Below are 22,163 nucleotides of genomic sequence, written 5' to 3'. Positions count from 1 at the left end.
AGTCATTTGAAAGAAAGCCTCTGATTGATTTCCTTGATCTTACTTAGGGGAAACTATTTTTCAAAATGGGTATGTGAGGGAATTCCCTGGTGGTCCAGTGGTTAGGACTCAGCACGTTCACTGCTGAGGCCCGGGTTCAATCCCTGGTCGGGGAACTAAGATCCTGCAAGCCGCGTAGCACGGCCAAAAAAACATTTGGTTATGTCGTAAGTTAGCGGTAGTATAAGGGTACCCAGGACACAAAGACTCCCTAAGCTCACCAGGTGGACAGGTGAGGCACAGGACAGAGTGTCCTCGTGTGGATTGGGTTCTCATAGAGCCACCAAACGGCACTGTAGGTTGAGAGGATGCTGCCTGGTCTCTACATCAGGAAACCTGAATCAACAACATCATGTTAGGGGGAGGGATAAATTAGAAGTTTAGGATTAACACATACACACACACACACTATATATATATATATATATATATATATATAAAATAGAGAACCAACAAGGACCTACTGTATAGCACGGGGAACTACACTCAATATCTTATAATAATCTATAAGGGAAAAGAATCTGAAAAAGAATATATATATATATATATATATATGTATAACTGAATCACTTTGCTGTACACCTGAAAATAACACAATGTTGTAAATCAACTATACTTCAATTTAGGAAAAAAACATGTTCCCCAACCAAAAAAAACAACATCATTCTGGCATTGACTCTGTGTCCAGAAACTCTTCTAAGGGCATGTGAGGTATCAACCCACTTATTCCTTCCAACACCCTCCAAGGAAGATACTAGTATCTTCTACTTCAAGCACAAACAGGAGAAAACTGAAGCTCAGAGCACCCGTGTGACCAGCTGGTGGGTCGTATTGCCTCACCTTGAACTCAGAACACTGACTCCAGAATATAGACCATTAACAATCCACTGCCTACATGGTCACATCAGAAGGGGCTCTGTTTGGGCAGCCAGAATTAGTAAATAAAAGTACAGGATGCCCACCCAGTTAAACAATGCATAGTTTTCCTCTAAGTAGGTACCAAATGCTTCATGGCCCCGAATTTTATCTAGCAACCTTAGATTCTGTCAGCCAGAAAGAAGGGGGTGCAGCTGTTGGAAGCAGACACATGACTGACTCTCCAGTGCTGAGAACATGGCCCAGCACTTAGCTGCCAGAGAGGACCTAGGACAAAGCGAGGGCGTGGTCTGAGGGACTCATCTGGTCACCATGGAGACCTGTAAAGAGGATGATGGAGCAAGACCAAGGGGACAGAAGGAACTGCTTGAATGTGTGGCTACTTCTAGAAACAAAGCAATAACCAGTATCATGGTGAGGGGGTATTTGTCATCTAAACCCACGCTGCATTTGTGTAGAGTTAGGAAGGTGTTTCAAAAACTTCCTCAGACTTGTTGACTTATCCACATCCCACTTACACTATGATTTGCTTATTTCTTTCAACTCACTTTTTTTGTATAAATAAATGTATTCAAACAGAAAACTTGATGTCACACCTCTAAAAGGAAAACCGACCATCCCTTGCTATAAATGGAAGGTAACTGTGAGGATAAATACATACCTTTAAACAAACCTATCCAAATAACACCTAAAGGTATCTCCCAAGTCACAGCAGAGAAGTCATATCCATAAAGAAACACTGGTTGAACAAAAAGGTTATCAGGCATAAACATTTTTATGACAAAATATTCATTTTGTATTTTAATTTGACTCCTTAGGAAATCTGATTATAATTTTAACTCTGTTGAGTCATTCTTGAGTAATCACTTAAAAATCTTAACTCTAGAAACTCAACTAGCTAGAAACACCTGAACCCAGATGAGCCCTAAAATTCCAATATGACAGTCACTTCCCAGGTTCGATTCTCCTTTAACGGGTGTCTCAGGAGTTGCTGTCTGGGAGAACCTACTGCCTCAATCCAATGAGAATCATCTGGGATGTCAGCACTGAAGTCAGTTATGAGGTTATTTGGGTTCCTAGTTAAAGGTACACTAAAGTGGGGGGAGGGAGTGGTTCTGTGATATATCCAATAATTGGTCCAGTCCTGCATACCTCTGTAATAGGGTTACACACAGACACCTTCTGCCATATATTGAGTTGGCCAAAATGTTCATTCTTTTTTTCCGTACGATGGCTCTAGTAGCACTTAGTTGTCTTTAACTTCATCTGAAACGATTTTGTTAGACTGTATTTTGACAGCTGTCATATCAGCGTGCATTAAAAAAAAAACCTTAAAACTGGTGAATTTTTGTGTAACATTTTAATATTAAAACTGGTGAATTTTTGTGTAACATTTTAATATTAAAACTGGTGAATTTTTGTGTAACATTTAAATATTGAAGATGGAAGAAAAATCAACATTTTCAGCATATTATGCTTTATTATTTCAAGAAAGGTAAACACGCAAATGAAATGCTAAAAAAAGATTTGTGCAGTGCATGGAGAAGGTGCTGTGACCGATCAGACATGTCAAAAGTGGGTTCCAAAGTTTCGTGCTGGAGATTTCTCTCTGGACGATGCCCCATGGTCTGGTAGACCAGTTGAAGTTGATAGCGATCAAATTGAGACATTAGCTGAGAGCAATCAATGTTATACCACGTGGGAGATAGTCAACATACGCAAATTACCCAAATCAAGTGTAGAAAAACATTTGCACCAGCTCGGATACATGAAATCGCTTTGTTGTTTGGGTTCCACATAAGTTAAGTGCCAAAAACCTTCTTGATCATATTTCCACACGTGATTCTCTACTTAAAGGTAACAAAAATGTTTCATTTTTATTTTTTATAAAGTTCTTTCACATCTTTTTTTTTAAAGATTTTTTTGATGTGGGCCATTTTTTAAGTCTTTATTGAATTTGTTACAATATTGCTTCTGTTCTGTTTTGCCACAAGGCATGTGGGATCTTAGCTCCCCAACCAAGGATCCAACCCGCACCCTTTGCATTGGAAGGTGAAGTCTTAACCACTGGACCACGAGGGGAGTCCAGAAAATGTTCCTTTTTTAAAACAAATGGTGACGGGTGATGAAAAGTGGATACTGTACAACAATGTGAAATGGAAGAGATCGTGGGGAAGCGAAATGAACAACCACCAACCACACCAAAGGCCGGTCTTCATCCAAAGAAGGTGACGTTGTGTATATGGTGGGATTGGAAGGGAGTCCTCTATTATGAGCTCCTTCCGGACAACCAAACAATTAATTCCAACAAGCACTGCTCCCAATTAGACCAACTGAAAGCGGCACTCGACAAAAAGCAACCAGAATCAGTCAACAGAAAATGCATAAACTTCCATGAAGATACCACAAGACCGCATGTATCTCTGATGACCAGGCAACCACTATTACAGCTTGGCTGGGAAGTTCTGATTCATCCACCGTAGTCACCAGACATTGCACCTTTGGATTTCCATTTATTTCAGCCTTTACAAAATTCTCTTAGTGGAAAAAATGTCAGTTCCCTGGAAGACTGTAAAAGACACCTGGAAAAGTTCTTTGCTCAAAAAGATAAAAAGTTTTGGAAGATGGAATCATGAAGTTGCTTGAAAAATGGCAGAAGGTAGTAGAACAAAAGGGTGAATACGTTGTTCAATAAAGTTCTTGGTGAAAATTTTAAAATGTGTCTTTTATTTTTACTTAAAAACCGAAGGAACTTTTTGGCCAACCCAATACCTCAGCAGTGTCTCCCACGTGAGCAGGGCAGACATCCCCAACCTACTCGCTTTGAGTTGGGCTGTGTAACTTGCTTTGGCCCATGTGGGCAGACTTCGTGTAGCCCATGACTGAGCAGAGGTTCTACATCTGCATGACTTGCAATGGCCTCCTGTACTCTGCCCTCCCACATATGAGCATGTCCAGGCAGCTGCTCCTCTTACAGCCAGAGTCCCAGAGCAACAGACAGATGAGGCTGAACTGAGACCATCCCATTGCCTATAGCCAAGCCCAGCTGGTCAGCAGCCTGAGCTACAGATGACCAGACAAGGCTGGCCAGGGTCAGCCAGACCACAGTCAACACCAAACACCCTTGAGTGTGAAAAGAAAGGTTTATACGTCACTGAATTTTGAGCTGGTGCATTACACATCACTGAAGTGGTAAAAACTGGTTAATATAACTTCTTACTTGGAAAATGGGCCTTTCCTCATCTGCCCTTCCTGGAAGCTTGCTCCAAACTGGTCCCTCCCGCCACAGATAAACAAAAGCCCTGGGCGGTGTGCACCTTCCCAGGAGGGTTTGCTCTTGCCATCAGTGGGACAAGCTACAGGTCATCTTGGTTTTTCTCGACCCTTCTACCTCAAAGCAGGTCAGCCAGGTTCACAAACCTTCTCCCTTGGGCCAGGCAGTGTCCAGGGACCTCCCCCTCCACTGGGTGACCCAAGAAGGAAAAGATCAAGGAGAGAGAGGAGGTTCCCCAGCCCACTCCATCCCCGTCTTCTTGCTCTTTGCTCCCCAAATAAAGAACTCAGGAACATTTCCACCCTGATCATCTGAGACAAGACAGAGATGGGTGTAGAAATGAACGTATCCATTAGGTGCTGTTCACAGACCCACTTCACTTTTTGTGAGAGGCTGTAATTAGACTGCTGTGATTTTTCAACTAAGGAAAATGTTAAATGGAAGCGTGTCAGCTGGTTAGAAAAGTTACCCAAAATAACATCACAGGGAACGGATCTTTTGATAAAATATTCCTAAAGGGTTTTAAGCTATAAAATATTTTCTACCCCCAGATTCGCAGCTTTTGCCTCCCATTTCCAGATTTCCAGATTGACATTCCAAAATGTTTTTTTTTTTTTTTTATGTTGCAAAATGTGCTTACTGCTTACCTTCCCCCTCTGTGGAAGTGCCTCTTTTGCATTTTGCACTTAATTTTAAACCTGAGACTGATAACTTTTTCAGTGCTGAGTCACTGGTATAGAAATGGCCCAATTTTCAGCTCTCCAGGCAGAGATATGGGCTCTGGAACCAGTAGAAAAGCAACTTTCAGCATATCCCCTAAGAGACGAAGTACAACAAATCCTGCTGGTCAGACAAATCTCTGATGCTCTCTGAGAATGATTCTTCTTTTGTAGCTTTTCCTGGTGACAGAGAAAGGGAGTCTTTCTGGCCACCTGTCAGAATCTCAATGAGTCAAGAAATATTTAATAAGTGTCCGGGGAACATTTTAGGGGTTATGAAAGAAACACAGGAGAAACCTCTCTCTTCAGGGAACCCACAAGATTTAGACGAAGATGAGATTTTAAAACCTACAAGAAGGACGTGTGTGCGTCTGTTGTCCCTGTGCCAGAGTGACATAAAAATGCAGCTTCCCGGAGCCTGACCTCCAGAAAAGTGCTTCCATTGTGAACTGTGTTTTAATGAAGTATCCTTGCTTCCCCAGCTGGACCACAGATGCCACGACTTCAGGGTCTAATGTGTGATGGTCTTAGAAGCAACTACCGCCTCTTGAATCCAAGAATAAGAAGTCCTCAGTCAGTTCTGACCGACAACTTAATGAACGATTCTAGAAAGCCCGAGAAGACAGACCTCCATGTGGGCTGCAGGAGTTTTAAAGGAGAAGTCTTCATTTCAGGCGGAATCGTAATGTTCCCTTGCACAGGGGTTATATCTTCTCAGAAGCTGACACGACTTTCAAGCATGAGACCCAGGAGTGAAATATGATGTATGTTTCCTATCGAAGCCAAGAGTGACCTGAATATAAACCTGGGCCGGGCTCTCAGTTTGTGCCTGGACTTGAAAAGGCCCCGTCCCTAACAGTCTGAAATGATCTGTAGTCTCCAATAGAGGAAAAAGTGGAGTAATCTTTCAATATGAACGTTCGGAGGCCCTACACACACACACACACACACACACACACACACACACACACACACACAGGCTCTTAGACATGTCTCCATCCTGAGTTGATCTGAGCAGAAATTCCAGGCTCCAAAGGGAAGCTCTGAGGCCAGAAGAGCTGTCGGGCAGTGGGCATGGGTAAACCAGGCAGCTGCCAATTCCTTCATTTATACCGTACAGACCTGGCAGCAAGAGGATGTAAGCGGACCGAGAAAATTAATACAGAAAAAGGAGAACCGTAGAATGACGCATGTTTGGTCGGTGCTGAGTGTGCGTCCAAGTCAACACGCCTACATCACTGCCCTCCTCTTCCCACCGCCCTGTTCACTAACCTCCAGACCACCTGAAGTCTCCCTCTTAAAGCACCACCTGCTCTCCCAGCTCCCCAAAGCCTGCCCCCATCGCCCCTGCTGGTGCCCTCCCCGCTGTGGGTCCCAAGGTCCGGCTGGGCCTGGAAGGGACACTGTTGTCAGGACTCCTGGCGGCGGGTTGGGGTACCAAAACACAAGATGTGGGAAGACTCACAGGTCCTATGAGCGGGTCACTCTGCATCTTCCCTGTCCTCTGCCCAGGCCCACCTCTGCTCTTCCCGGCCCAATGATGCTGCATCCTGGCAACTGGCCCGTGAGAACTCCCTCTCCTGAGCTCCCTGCCCTCTAGGGTTTGATCAGGGTCCGCCTGCGGGAGGCACGCTGGAGGTGAGGGCAGGAGGAGAGGGAGGTCCCGTGTCCCTTGCCCACAGGCTCCCTGCTGTGCCCAGAGTGGCTGTAGCCCCTGTGGGCAGCCCATCCCCGGCCCGGCTCTCCCTGGGCTCCCCAAGCCCTCTCCTCTCTCCTCCTGCCCCGTCAGACCCAGGGGCACCAGCAGCTACTCTCTCCTGCTGTTCCCTGTTGCCTCCATCCCTGAAGAGTTCCCTTAATTCTGCTTGAAGCCCCCCAGAGCGAGCCTCTCTTTCCTGCAGGCGCCGTGACCGATAGAAAGTGTTGGACCAGAGCCCTGGAGACCGTCAGTCACGGAGACTCCTGTCTGATCCAGGGGGCCCAGCACGAGGCGGGAGCCCGAGTCTGCAGAAGCCAGCAGCGCCCCAAGTGGCCTCCACGTGCCAGCCCTGGGCCTCCTTGGCCCTGTGCACCCCAAGCCCTGGGACACCCAGAGCCACGGTCGGCCCCGGGACTGTGCTCCTGCAGTTGAACCATCTGGAGAGTAGTGGTGAGGGGCTCGGGCTCGACACCCACACTGTGTGACTGTGTGGCCATCACTGCCCTCTGTGGCCTCAGTCTCCTCTTCTGTAACGTGGGTATCATGGCGGGGAGGCTTAACTGAGGTGTTTCAGGCACAGTGCTCGGTTCTGGGCCTGCGTCAGGACCAGCTCTGTAACCCAAGCTCTGGTTATTCCCTCGTGTCTGGGGCTCACCCTGGATGGCTCAGGCCTCGTTTCTTCCAGCCGTCACTGCACACATGCTGCAGGCTTCTTCCCGGCAGAGGACACATGCACATGCACACTCACACTCCCGCGCAGACGTGGGGCTTGTAGCCGCCATAGTGGACAGTGCAGGTCTCACCTGTCTTCTCATCTTCCTCTGCTCCCCTTCTAGTTGGGGGTGTCTCAGCCCCCTATGACTTCAGGGTCCCCATCCACGCAGGGGACCCTACCCACACCCAGCCCAGACGGCTCCCCTGCTGAGGACCTACATGTCCACACGGGGGCCGCACAGGGGCCTCCAACCCAATTCAATGAGCTCACGCCAAACGCGGCCTCTTGGACGTCCCCACCTCAGGGAGCGGTGACTCCAGCCCCCAGGTCCTGGCAGGATCCTGGCTGTGTCTCCTCTCTCCTGTTTCTTCCTCGCATCTCAAACTCTGCCGTCAACTCTGCTGCATTCCCTCTATATCTGCCGTCACCCTCCAGCTCAGGGGACTGTCCTCTGTCACCCACAGGACCATCTCACCCCTGTCCCCCACTGCCACCCATCCCCCACACCACGGACAGAGGGGCCTGGTAACATCCCTGCTTAGCCCTCACTGAGACCTCCCCGCCGCTCCCCCAGACCCTCCCAGCTCCCTCACTGGCTCACCAGGCCCTGCGTGACCTGGCCTCCGTCTGCACCCCAGCCCCAGCCCCCACCATCTTCCCTCCCCATCCTCGTCCCCAATCCTTTGCTTCAGTCACAGTGAACTTCATTCCCTTTCTTAAACTTGCTGTACCGTCTTGGCCTCTGGGCCTTTGCATGTGCTGTGCCCCCTGCCTGGAATTCCTTTCTCTCGCTCTTTTTACCGGACTGAAACCTTTACTCACCGGAGAGGTTCCAGCTCAGCCATCTCGCCCCCTGGAAGACTTTACTGGGTGATGTCTCCCCGTCCTGCTCCCCAAACACACAGGACCACCCAGGGGCCACTGCTGGTCACTTTCTTTGTTGCCATAGCAAAGGACGGTGGCCGCCTGGTCCATTGCCCAGGACAGTGCTAGTCACGTGGTGGTGGGGCCTCAGCAAACGTTTGTTTGGTATAGAGGAGTTATTTCATCTGTCTTCTCTCCCCAGCTGGATCGAGAGCTCGAGGAAAAGGACTGCGGGTCATGTTCTCTGAGTCCCCCCCCCGCCACGTCCCCCAGCTCACCGTCACCACACATGTGACCAAGTAACCAATGGGGTCAGCCCCTGCCACGTCCACATTGACTGCTTCCTTCTAATCATGGTGAAAATAAATATCTAAAGGCAGCTTCGAAAACCGGACAGAAAAGAAATGCAGGCGGGACACTCAGGGGGCACATGGCTGAGCGAACTGTGATCACAGCCCGATGTCATCATCCAATCCTGTCCAAACTGAAAGTGATTTAAGAGTTGGGGGCATCTGAGCAAATGTCTCAACCTGTGGATATTTCTCTCAAGGCAACGCTCCAGAAATGGGGAGAGGCTGCCTTTCTGAAGCGGGTCACGGCCAGGCAGCCCAATCAGAGAGAAAAATGCTCGCTGCTTCTCTCTCCATCTTCTCCAGTCTTGACTGGATTATGGAGAGATGATTGTGCTGTGGAGAGGAGCGGGGAGAGGCCCAAAAGTCAGCCGAGCCCAGGGCCTCTTCAAAAACATATTAGTCACTCAAGTCCTGGAGGCGATGGGTATTGATTTCTCCTCTGGCTGATGTGCTGGGACTCAGAGCCCCAGCTCCGGAGGGATTCACGTGAGCCACCTTTGGTGCCCTGGTGTGGCTCTGACTGCTCCAGGGACCTGCTGAAATCTGGGCCTGGGGTCTTCCTCGGCCTGTCAGGGGTCCTCCCCACAGATGGGGGCAAGGACTGGCCCAGTCAGTGGTCAGGTGGGCACAGAGGCAGTGGATGATTGCAGACGTCCTAGTGCTCAGGACCTGCAGCTCAGCCCCCGCTTGAGGTTGGCTCAAGCTTTCTCCTGTCCCTGGAGCTCAGTCTTCCTATCAAACAAATGGGTAGATTACCATCCATCCCTTGGGTTATATCAAAGAACAGCTGAAGGAATCTTGAGGTCTGGGGAGTGGGGTTCACAGAGGAGTCGTGATGCAGGTGCAGAGTGTGAAAACCCCAGAGCTCCGGCTGCATCCCAGAGTCAGAGCCACTTGGTGAGATCACCTCTATGCGTCCTTCAAAACAGACAGCCGCTAAGTGGAGAAACGGGAACCTCTTGCCCATCCTTTGAATCTCAGTCCAGGGCTGTTTCCAATAAACCGTGGCTATGCACCAAACTTCAGGGCTAGAGTCTCTTCAATCATGCCGCTTCAATGTAGACAGAAGGTCCTGGTTAATACAGGCATACCTCTTTTTACTGTGCGTCTCAGATATTGCATTTTTTTTTTTACTAACTGAAGTTTTGTGGCAACGCTGCGTAGAGCAAGTCTATTGGCACCATTTTTTCTGAGAGCATTGCTACTTCCTGTCTCTGTGTCACATTTTGGTAATTCTCACAATATTTCAAACCCTCCACCAGGGAAAAGATTACGACTTGCTGAAAGCTCAGATGATGGTTGGCATTTTTTAGCAATAAAGTAGTTTTTAATTAAGGTACGTACTTATGTTTAGACATAATGCTATTGCACACTTAATAGACTACAATATAGTGTAAACACAAGTTTTATAAGCACTGGGAAACCAAAAAACTCATGTGACTCACTTTATTGCAACGTTCACTTTATCGAGGGTGGTCTGGAACCAAACCCACAATATCTCTGAGGTCCGCGTGTAACAACAATAATAACCAACAATAATAACTGTCTTAGTAATGATTGTCTTAGCCCAACTTCCCCAGGAAACAGACAGAGATGAGGAAAAACGTTATGTGCTAAAGCATAGGGGAGGGCGATCCCAGGATGCAGGAGGGAGGGGAAAGGACAATGAAGCAGGGAAGGAAGACAAGAACGTACAAATAGGATCCCAGCTGGACACAGATCTGGGCTGGCCCCATCGCTGGGTCTTCCTGGCCGTCCTCGGACCTCCTGTGTGCACTGTTGTAAGAGACTCTAGGGGTGGGACAAGGAAGGGTAAAAAGTAGGGGTAACCACCTTTTGGACAGCTCCATGGGCACTGCTCCCATGGAGTACCATGTCGGTGGTGCAGCTGGAGCCCTCCAACATGGTTACCCCACGAAACGCAGTGCCCTCAGGGACCAGGTGACCACATGAACAAATGAATACAGAGAGGGGAGGGGACTGAGGCAAACTGGGGGGCCCGGGCCCCCTCTAAAGGAGCACTTGCCACTCAGCTCCAGCCCACTGTTGCTCTGGAAGAACCCGGGCCTGCATTCTACAATATTACCATTTTTCAATGAGTGCCTGAAACCGGGACTTTTTTTCCTCTGTTTTAACTTAATATATCTGCCTTGACTGTGCGCCATTAGATTACTTTTTCTCATGTAATTTCTTTTAATCGAGGTAGAATTCATACACCATAAAATTCATCATTTTAATTTATGTTGTAACACTTCACTCCTTTTCATGGCTGAATATTATATCGAATGGATATTCCACATTTGTTCATTCATTCGTCAATCGGTGGACAGTCCTGAGCCCCTTAATGAGAGATTTTGAAACCTAAATCTGCCCCTTCCACATGAGTGCGAGGCTGGCTTTAGAGCACGGCTGTCCCCTAGTGTGGAATGAGACGGCCACAAGCATTCATCAGCATTGGCTGACCTCTCAGGTGCAGAGGTGCGACAGCTAAAAAGTTTCTCGGTGATGCAGGAATGGCATTGGTCCCATTTCAAAGACCTACGTGTTGGTCGTTGATTTTGCAGAACGATTTGCAGGAGCAGTTCTTCTGGTCCTCTCGGTCCCTGCCCAGGGACAGCGTAGGTGTGCCGTACCCCGCACTCAGCCCCCCACCGCCCCCCAGCAGGAGAGGCGAATCCCTGGCTCGGAAGCATCTCCAGTGACTGACGTATGGAGTCCTGAGCTTGGGCTCTGAAAGTCACCACAGGGGCTGTGATGTTAACCACACCCATTACTGAAGACAGAGGGGAGGGGTTTCTCACAGCCCTAAATCTTCCTCCTCTGAAAGGGGCATGAATTCTCCCAGTCTTTCGCTCTGGTTTATATCAGATCCAGAGGCACAGGTTGATTCTAACGGAGGCTGAGTGAGCTGGGGGACGTCAGGGTAATGCCTGCATCTTTGGAGGCTGGTGAATGACTGAGCACACAGAAAGCCACCACCTCCATCTCTAGCACGGTGCCAGGGATGCTTATTTCACGCTGCCCTCTCTAAAGCCCTTGCATCACTGCCTTACCTGCACTCGCATCAACATATCACCTTCAAAACACTGTCACAAAGGCATCGTTTTTGGAGAACGGGCTCGGGGAAGAAGTGATCCCCCATATTCGCCTGCCTCAGCTCTATTTCCCATAGAGTCCTCGTTTCAGAACAAATCAGCGTGTGATTAGAATCTCACCACTGATGAATCCCAAAAGCTCACTTAGAAACAGGACTGTGTGGAAATCAGGAGGACAACTGCCACATTCTCTGAGGGCTGAAGACAATTTTCTTCCTTGTCCCACAGCACATGGGGAGCTAACGGATAGAGCTGCGGATTGCCAGAAAATAGGCGGCCCCTCTGGGACGGGAACTCTGCACTCGTCGAGCTTGGCACCGTTCATCGGGGCGAGCTTGTCTCTTGGGTGTAACATCCAAGTTGGCTGCGTGGCTGCCTGCTCTTCAGTTAGTTCCCTGAAACAAATTCCCTAAAACTGACTCTGTTGAGTCCCATTCCAGAACTTGCCATCATTTCTAAAGCGTACAGATCTCCTTACGAAATTTTTAAATTGGCCACCAGCATCACGTTTTTGCAGCCACCCCATGACAAATTTCACAGGTTTCCAGCCCTGCATTGATCAAAACTGAAAAGATCTGAGCTTAAAATCAAAAGAACCGAATTATCTTGCTCTCCGAAGCTTAGAGAAGCATTTAATTGGGATAAAGGTTGTATGGAAATCAAAGCTTTTTTGCAGTCATTTTATTTTATGCATTTGTAGGGACAAAGGTAAGTGCTCAGTTGAAAGGGAACTAATGGATTGGTCATGTGGTCATTCTGCAAGCATTTGTTAAACAGCTAGTCTATGCAAAACACTGTTAGGTGTGACGAAGTGTGCAAAGAGATATAATGCGATTCCATGAAATGAGGCAAATCATGACGAGTTCCTGCTAGAAGATCGAGAATCCTGTAGACTCTGAGACACACGCAGATCTGATCTCTGTAGGGACGATGCGGCAAAGTAGTGCACCCACTAGGCACCTCTAATAAAGGCTTTGCGCTAATTAGGAGATGAGGTAGCGTTGGACGCAGGCGAAGATGGGAAATGCCTTCATTTCCTGCAAGTTCACTCAAGGCGACTGGGGTCCTGGTGTGAGAATCTTGGGGTGAGCACTCCTGCTGGGTTCAGAGCCCTCGGGACAAAGCCGGCTCTGCCCCCTGTGAACATGCAAAGGACCTAGAAACAGTCTGTGCCTTGGTTTCCTGATCTCCCATAACTGGGCACTTGGACTAATTTGTAGTGAGACAGTGCATGTCCAGAGCTGCTGAGAGCTGTGTCTGGAGCACAGAGGGGACAGCTGTGGTGGCTGTCACTACTGCAGGGTCATGGCATATGTGGGTTTCCACTGGTTCACCCATGCAGGCCCCCCTTCCTGGTGAGAGGGTCCCACAGGACGCCCAGTGCCTGAGGCTAAGGCTTTGTCTGTGACCAGGAGGTGGAAACTGAAGGCGAGGCTGGGAAGTCGGTCCTGGGCCCCAAGCTGCCCAGAAACCCAAGCCGGCACCTCCTGCCTTGGAACTTCTGACCCAGGACAATGGCTCCTTTGATTGGGTCTTTATTTCCTGTCCCAGAGCCCCTGAAGTCCCCAGCTCATCGCTACTCATCCAGCAGGTCTCAGCTCAGATGTCACCTCCTCAGAGACTCCTTCTCGGGCTCCTCAGGGTTGGGGACACTGTCCTGGGGGCTCTGGACCATCACCCTGAGTCATACTCCATTGTGGACAAGCCCAGGGGACAGGGCCCCTTCCCCACTGCGTTGCCCACACCCGGTACATGGCAGGGCTCGGGCGGGTCCAAGCTGAGGGACCGAGGATGGAGGGGTGCCAGGGGAGTGATGACAGGGGCCCCGCACGACGTGACTGGGCTCCAACCCCTCGTTCGTTCTGCCCCTCAGCCCTGGGCAGGGGGTCTCTGTGTGTTGATTTTCCAAGTTTCTGTCACTAAGAAGCTCTAATCAAGCCCTTCTACCCTCTTTCCCTCTGTCCATTCTCCTGCCTCCTAGAGGACCAGGCCACCCCCTCACCCAGAGCATCACTTCCCACCCGAGAAACCCCAAAGGAGATTTCAGGACAAACAAATGCACAGCCTCCACCTGACTGTTTTCCTGGGACCGTTTTCCATCCTGCTCATGGGTGACCCCCCGCCCCTCCTGCGGTTCAGCACTAACTCCCCCGGTCTCCTGGGGGAAGACTGGAGCCAGGGGTCCAGCACTACTGGGGCTTCTCAAACTCTAGTGAGACTCTGGACCCCCTGGAGGGCTTGTTAAAACTCAGATGCCGGTCCCAGCTCAGAGGTTCTGATTCAGTGGGTCTGGGGTGACGCGTGAGGATTGGCAATTCTAACAGGGTCCCGGGAGGCTGATGCTGCTAACCTTGGAATGACACCCCGAGAACCACAGCTCTCCACTAAGCCTGTCCACCTGAGACAGGGTCATGAGTCCCTCTCTGCCTCACTCAGGACCCCCTCCTGCCTCAGGCCCTTTGCACCTGCTGTTCCCTCTGCTTGGGGAGCTCTTCCCAGGGCTTGCTCGCCTCCTCCGAGAGGGCATCCCTGCCCACTTATGCGACTTTGTCCATCAGTTCTATTTCCTGTCTAGCAACTCTCACCTCCCTACATGTCAGACAATGGTTGGTCCAATGGCTATTGCTTGTCCTCCAGACTAGAAAGTGACCTCCGTGAGAGTGGGGACTTTGTTTGGTTCCCTGCCCTGTCATGGCACCCAGAGCAGTGCCCAGCAGGGACGGGTGCTCAGTAAATACCTATTAGTAAGTGACTCAGGGCAGAGCCCTGCTCTCTAATTTCATAGGTCGCTCTTTCTCCTGTTGATTTTGAATGGTGTTTCCTACATCACCCACTTCTTTATTGATTCTTAGATCATAGAGCCTCGGAAAACTGCTGGGCAAAAAACTCTCGTTTTCAAAAAGGAAATTAGATGGTGGCTTCCCTTGTGTGGGGAAGGGTATGAAAGGCCCCTCCCCCACCTGAGAAGGGACATTCAGCCCTGCAGTTGCCTGGGGTTCAGGCTCCACGCAGGGCCCCGCAGTGATTGCTCTCATTCATTTATTCTTCCCTTTTCTGGCTCTCAGCAAGCCAGCCGCTCTCTCCTGACTTTCATTTCCATCCACTTAAGTGGAGAAAAATTAAAAAGAAATGAAATGCACTTAAGAGAATGCCTTGAAAGGTTAGCAGACCACCCAGGGGAAGAGAATGGGCTCCTTTTGGGGTCTTTGTGATTATCAGTTATTTACTGAGCCCTGATTATGTTCCCAGCGGCCATCAAGACATAAAGGAGACAGGTCCCTGCCCCGGGGGCTTGCCAGGGGGAAGGGACAGTTTGTGGGGCTAAAAGAAATGATTATCGAAACAGGTTTGTTTTGTGCGATGCACAGCAAGCCAAAATGCTAAGACACTGAGGTCTGCAGCGAAGAGAGTTCAGTCACAAGGCAGGCAAGCACAGAGACGGGAGAACAAATCTCAGATCTGCCTCCCCAAAGGCTAGGGTATGGGGTAATGAATAAAGCAGGAGGGCGGTCTGAGCATGGGGAGCGTGGGGAAAGGTGACTGGAAAAAGGTGCAGCAATTATCATTCTGTGCAGGTGTAACTAAGCTACCGGCCTCTGCACCACCCGAGGGTGGAGTTTTCAGCCCTCTGACATCAAAAGCTCATGGAGGGACTTCCCGGGTGCGCAGTGGTTAAGAATCTGCCCGCCAATGCAGGGGACACAAGTTCGAGCCCTGGTCTGGGAAGATCCCACATGCCGCGGAGCAACTAAGACTGTGCGCCACAACTACTGAGCCCGTGCGCCACAACTACTGACCGTGCTCCGCAGCAAGAGAAGCCACCGCAATGAGAAGCCCTCGCACTGCAACAAAGAGTAGCCCTCGTTCGCCACAGCTAGAGAAAAGCACATGCACCGCAACGAAGACCCAACACAGCCAAAAATAAATTAATGAATTTATTTTTTAAAAAAATGGTCACGGAGCACGGACATTGGCGCATGCCCAGTTGGTGGATCAGTGGTCCTATCCAGTCTTAACAAGCTCAGCTTAAAATATGCAGAGCTGACTCCAAGTTCCTGGAAAACAACTCAAGCAAACATCTTATTATTTAGGATACATGCTGCTTGGAGGACATGTCAGTCTTAAAATGACCTGGATTAGTGAAGGCAGGTGAAATGGATTTGACTAATCGTCACAGCACGATTTCAAAATGTTCCAGCTGAAAAGACAGTGACATGTGACTCAAGCCTGCTCTATGCCTTTATTATCCCTTTATTTTTGATGATGTCCTTTTATTTTCTGATATAAAAGGTAATAGAAAGTTTATAAAATACTCCTATAAAGTAGAGAAAAAATAAAACGCAACTCCAGTATTTTCTGCACATACAGTCTACTCGGTTTATACATTTAGAATTTAGTGTGAATATGCAGTCTTCAGATCCTCCCTTGACTTACCTCACAGTATATTGTACACATTTCTCTGCACCATAAAATCATCTTTAGAGACATCAATGTTAATAGCTATGAAACATTCCATCACATAGATATACAATGATTCCTCTATTGCTGGACTGTAAGGTTGGTTTTTGCATTTCCATTATCTTTTTTGTTTGGGGTTAGTATAACTAACATGGCCGTGAACATCCTTAGTTAGGAATCTTGAGTCATTCTTGAGATAATTTAAGTTCCAAATGGGGAAGAAGAAAAACCGAAGCCCACACTGGACATAAATCCCAGGTACTCTCAGGGCTCTGTTAGCAGAGGGGAAGGTGGGTGTGAAAATGCTTGTGGCCACCCAGGAGCCACACCTGGGCACCGGGTTCTTCCCCAGGACATCATCCGGGGCTGCTTCTCAGGTGCAAGCCCAGCACAGGGGGCAGGTGCCTGCTGGACCTGACCTTTCAGTCCACAAATCACTGGGCCATGGGAAACTCTAAATAATTTTAAAATGGAGCATCTCGGGGTGTTCTTCTTATTTTCTAGTTCAGTATAAGAGAGTGTCTGTTCGGGGGCAGACCAACGGGGCTCTGAGCTCCACCCAAGAACAGAAGCTCCACTGAGGCAGAAACAAGCCTCTGGCTCTTGTGTCTCACTGAGAGAGGATGGAGGGGACAGGGGCCTCCTCAGAGCCGCTAGTGGGGAGTCGGCCTCACCGGGGACACTTCTCTCTCCCACTTACGCGCAGCAGACAGAAGAATGTTTAAAACTGACATGTCAGCAAGGCTCTTTGTTCTATGCAACCAGCTCATATATATTTTGAAGCTCATTTTGATTTAATATGAAAGCATGAACTTTCAGCCTGAGAGCTTAATACTGAATTGGCCCTTTTATGGAATTGTCCGTGAATGACTTTTCACAAGTTGTCTTTTCCTCTTTCCTAAGCTGCTCTGGCCCTGGCTCTGCATCTAAGGAGAAAAATGCACCATCTTTGCCACAATTTCTACTTCTGGGAAAAAAAAAATAAGTTTCCCCATGGCTTTATAGTCCTTAGGCCCCTTGTCGTGGATCCTGGGTGGAGGAGCCATTTTGACTGGACGTGACACCATTTTCTTTAATCCATGACTCCTGAAAGTTCAGGTGAGTATGAGTCAGGAATCTTTGCAAACAGTAGAAATACAACTCAGCTTAGCTTTAAGGAAAAAAGTTTTTAAGAAATGCATTGGTTTCATGACACTGAGAAGCCAACCCCGTAGCACCACTGGGGGAAGCACTTGGTCGTGGGCAATTTCTGCCATGTCTTTCCTGATCCTAACAGGCAGGAGCTTTGCCCCCCGCCTTCTGCCCCCAAAGATGAGCAGTGATGCTGCTGCTGCTGATTCCTTAATAATAAACTCCACGGCGAGTAGAGTCATCAGGAGGGGTCACAGCTGGATTCCCTCCAGCAAAGACCTCAGGGTGAATGAGAAAAGAGAGCGATGTATGAGCGGAGGGGCGGACCACCCCTGCTGTTGGCTGGTCGCTGGCTGCCTCTAGGACTGACAAAGGCTTAGTGGAAAATGGTTGGTAAAGTAGAAAACGAACGGACATCGTGATGTCTGAAAGGCTTTCTCAGCATTAGTGGGATTTGATGAGCCCTTGAATATCTGATCAGAGAAAAATGAAACAAACAAACGGGGCACATGATGGTAAAGCTTCATGAACACAGACAAGAAGGTGCCAGTGCCTATCCCCTGGAATGCGTGCCAACACAAGACAGCAGTCAGGGACATGCCGTCTAATGTGAAGATGCTCGGGGGCAGTGGGACATGTGGCGTGGGGGGGAGAAGATGGGCTCCTTCCCTGGTGCTGAGGGCAAGTGGTGTGGATGCTCCGAGGGCTGCAGTGTGTCCACTCACAGGGGTTTGTATCCGTTAGCTATCGTCCCAATTAAGCTGCATAACAAAACGCCCCCAAACTCAGTTGCAAACAACAATAAGCATTTATTTCTCATTCTCACGTCTACACGTCTGCTGGGGTTCATCACATCCAGGCCGGGCCTGGCTTTACTTGGCTTCAAGCTAAGGGTTGAGTCCGGGTCTGTCCACGAGTCTCTCATCTTCCCAGGACCAGTGACACCAGAGGCATATTCTTCTCATAGAGAAGGCGGAGCACAGGAGGTCAGGACCAGCTGGGCAAGCACATTCAACCCTCTGCCCACATGCCATCAGGCAGAGCAAATCACATAACCAAATCCAACCTCAACGAGACAAGAGACTCCACATCTAGACGGGAAACCTACAAAGTCACGTGACAAAGGGCAAGGATCCAGGGAAGGGAGGGTGAAGAATTAGGACAATGAGGCCCAACAATGCAACTTCCCATAGGCATGAAAATCCCCATCCTGGGCGTATTTCCAGGGAAACAGAATTCTGGACGCGCGGTTTTGGAGCAAGTGATTTCTTTTCTCCCTGATGAAATTTCCACATCTGTAAAACAGGGGTAATGATGTCACATAAAATCATCTCACATAAGTTTGTTTAAAGTTTAAACAGTGAATCCCAGCAAAGTGCTTACACTTTGCAGATGTTAACATTAGCTATTAATATTAGCTATTAACATTAGCTATTAGCATTTCTGTTAATGCTCAAAGTTGTAGAAATTCCCTTGAGCATCTCATTAGAGAATCACTCTCCTGACAATTTACATTTTCCTTTCTTTAATGTGAGGAAAACCTGATTGTCACGGGGTGGAATACTCCCTCTGAGGAGGGTGCAGAAGAAGGCGGGGCCCTGTGGAGTCACACAGTCCTGGGTCGCAGTCCCACCCCTGCCACGAGCAGCTGTGGATCTCAGCAAGTCACGGGCCCGCTCAGAGCCTGGCTTCCTCGTCTGTAGAATGGGGATCATCTCGGGCTCCTGTGTCAGGATGAAACTCACTGAGGTAGAAAGTGCTCAGCGCAGGCCTGGCCTGCGATGAGTGATGCCGGCGGCAGAGAGAGCGCTGAGGGAGGAGTTGGGGCTGGGACCTCGGGCCTCGGCTCTGTACCCGTCACCCGCAGGCCTGGAGAGGTCCCTCTGCCCCCTGAGCCTCACCTGCCCCACATGCAAGGAGGTGGCTGGACCAGTCGGATGCCCTGCATCTCTCCTGTGGCCTCTTATTCTGCGATCTGGGCACGGCCCACTGTGTTCAGTGAAGGACAGACGCTGGGCCGGGGCCAGGCTCCCCCAGGGGCCAGGGGCGGCCACGTTTAGCTCAGGCCTGGACGCATTTCTGCAACAAAGGCTGAGTTTCACAGGCAACATTTCCAAGGGGTTTCTTTCTTCACTGAGCGCCTCCCTCTCTTCGCCTGCAGGCGGGTGTTTAGACCTCTGCCTGCAAGGGCCTCTCGGAGAACAAACGGGAGGGTCAAGCTCAGCTGTGGTGCAGCCTCTGTTCCTCTGTCCTTTCGCTCGGGGGCTGCCCTCCCCTGAGTGACGTCCCCAAGGACCCCACATCCCACCCGGGACAGGCAGCGGAGCCGGCCAGCAGCGGTGGCTCCTCCCAGCCCCGCCAGAAAGGCCCTCCTTCCCCAGAGCTGGGCTCCGCCGCCCCGGGGCTCCTCCTCCCCAGCGAGGACCGTCTCTATAAGACACCTCTCCTCCCAGACCCCACCACCCACACTGTGAAAACCATGGACACTCACTAGACTGCACTCGGACTGATCACATAAATAACTCTTCTAAGAAGAACCTGGGAGTCGCGTTTAACTTTTAAAATGTGTGTTGGGATCTGTGGACGCTAATGAATCCCGTGCCTCCCCGCTCCTGGTCCAGAAGCCAGAAGGAGAGATGCGGGGATCGCATGGGGGCCGAGGACACGGTGTCTCTCCCGAGGCTGCTTTGGACAAGGCAGCTTGACCTGGGGCCACAAACGGACTTCCTCGTGCGGCCTCCATGAACGGAATTCTCTCTGCCAATCCGGACAGGGAAGGACTGGAGAGCTGAATGAGCAGGTCCGTGGGCCTGGCTTTGAGCTCTGCTCGATGGCAGAGAAGGAACATTATCATCTCCCAGCCTCAGGGCTTAAGAGTTGAGAACCACGTGAACTCAGCCCGCCCGCCGCCCAGCCCCCTGCCAGCACCCCCGTCCAGCACGTACCTGTGAAGCCTCTCCCGGCGCACAACGCACTCACGTGCAGGCGTGAACACGGAGACTTGAAGCACCACGTGTTCCGAGCATGTGGGGAGCCCAAGTGTGAAACAGCTCCTGCAGAGAGAGCCCAGGACCCCCTCCAGCCCTGCCCTGGGCGCAGGAATTGCAGGATGAGTGCTTAACCCGTAAGTATTGCAGGAACAAGTGATTTTAATTAAGTGAACCACAGGGCTGCCGCCTCATCCATTAATACCTCCCTCTAGGGCACATGATGTGCGGCTGTTCCAAATTCTGAAAGGACTGTCAAGTTACTCTCTGCAAACGAACTTGCTGAGACAGGATGACGAATGACGACGTGGCCGATCCCCACATTTCATCTCTGCTCAGAGCTCCTCCTGCATCTTGTGTAATCAGGTCTCGGGTGTGTTTCCTGACCGGGGGAAGGCTCGGGATTTACCCGGGATTACCGAGCAGGGGCAGCGGGACTGTGACACGTGGAGGGGCCCAAAGCTGGCCTCCAGCCCAGGGACCCACCCCCGGGGCTGACAAAGGAAATGCAGGAATACTGTTTTGAGGAGGCTGAGAGGCAGTTCTCGGGAGGAGGAAACAAACATCTGTGCATCCCTGCTAACCAGCTGCCCGACGTTTTTATGCCACTTTCGCTGATCTGCACCGGATCAGCCCTCCTGCTGGTTTATGGTGGTGAAATTCCAGTCATTAGAGTGAGTGACTTGGTCCCTCCGCTGGTGTTCCGGACTCAGACTCGGCAGCACTGTCTTGGTGAGAGACCGGCCACTCTCCCCGCGCCTCAGCCTGTTGGGCGGGGACAGGCCTGCTCTGAACCCAGGGGACAGTCAGCACTGCAGTAAACCACTCCTGCCTCTTTTGCAATGAATTCCTAGGTCAGCGCTAGACCCGTAGCTGTGGCTTTGGTTTCAGCTCGGTGAGTGACACATCTTAGCCGATTAACTGTCTCAGTGGCAGCTCTGGTCACCTTTTCCCATGGACCTCATCTCAGATATTGATGCTGAAACGGTACAGTAACATGTCCCCAGGTGACAGTAAACGGCCCATTTTACTAATAGCTTCATAAGCCCCAGGTTATTTTTATTGTAATTTGCTAGTGAGCCTATTAAGAAGAGGCAGAGTCAGTTCCGGGCCATCAATGATTTTAGTTTTTAATAACTTTATAATAACTCAGAGGAGGCCGAGATCAGTCCTCAGGAGCGCTGAGTCAGTGGAGAGCTGGCCCGGAGCAGGCCCTGGGCTGCCGGTTTGCACGAGTCCCCGTGGCGTCCCACACACAACCAAGGCGGTAAAGGACAGGCGTCTGCTCATTACACGGGCTGCGGCTTCTGGAGGATGCGATCGACCAACTCAGGCTCCGCCTGATGCATCGTCAATAGGCCATGATGCTTCCTGGAATCACAGGCGCAGGCAGAGCCCAGACCTTCAGAGCAGGGATTCCAGCCAGGGGTGATTTTGCCCTCAGGGCGTATCGGGCAGTTTCTGGAAATCCTTTCGGTTGTCAGAACTAAGGGAGGGAGGCTACTGGGATCTCATGGGTAGAGGTCAGGGATGCTGCTAAACATCCCACGACGCTCAGGACAGTCTCCACCACAAAGACTTATCCTGGGCTTCCCTGGTGGCGCAGTGGTTGAGAGTCCACCTGCCGATGCAGGGGACACGGGTTCGTGCCCCGGTCCGGGAAGATCCCACATGCCGTGGAGCAGCTGGGCCCGTGAACCGCTGGGCCTGCACGTCTCCTGTGCTCCGCAACGGGAGAGGCCACAGCAGTGAAAGGCCCGCGTACCACAAAAAAAAAAAAAAAAAAGACTTATCCTGCCCAGAAAGTCAAGCTTGCTGAGGGTGAGACACTGATTTACAGCCACAGTGAACATTTCATTCCATCGTCTGGGTGTCGGCAGAAATGATACATGGCTGGAGGCCTGGCTTTTCAGTATTGTTGGCTTCGTGCAGAACCAAAACCATGCATAAATC

General features: G+C 50.2%; 1 long non-coding RNA gene across 2 annotated transcripts; it reads right to left on the bottom strand.

Annotated features, from left to right (window-relative positions):
• Nucleotides 1–18,012: 18,012 nt before the first annotated feature.
• On the bottom strand, nt 18,013–21,769 carry LOC113609629 (uncharacterized). 2 transcript variants are annotated; one of them, XR_003428739.1, is made up of 3 exons: nt 20,169–21,769; nt 19,125–19,302; nt 18,013–18,947 (listed from the first exon to the last, which is right to left on the bottom strand). It is a non-coding gene; the product is annotated as an uncharacterized LOC113609629 (long non-coding RNA). The 2 variants fall into 2 exon arrangements; XR_003428740.1 differs by having other exon boundaries at nt 18,013–18,518; nt 20,169–21,765.
• Between the last annotated feature and the right edge of the window lie 394 nt (nt 21,770–22,163).

The sequence above is a fragment of the Aethalodelphis obliquidens genome, unplaced genomic scaffold, assembly GCF_003676395.1.
Source record: "Aethalodelphis obliquidens isolate GAN/ISIS:26980383/991018 unplaced genomic scaffold, ASM367639v1 scaffold57, whole genome shotgun sequence".
NCBI classification, from domain to species: Eukaryota; Metazoa; Chordata; class Mammalia; order Artiodactyla; family Delphinidae; genus Aethalodelphis; species Aethalodelphis obliquidens.
The sequence above is the reverse complement of the archived record's forward strand: the minus strand, read 5'-3'. Positions and strand labels throughout refer to the sequence as shown.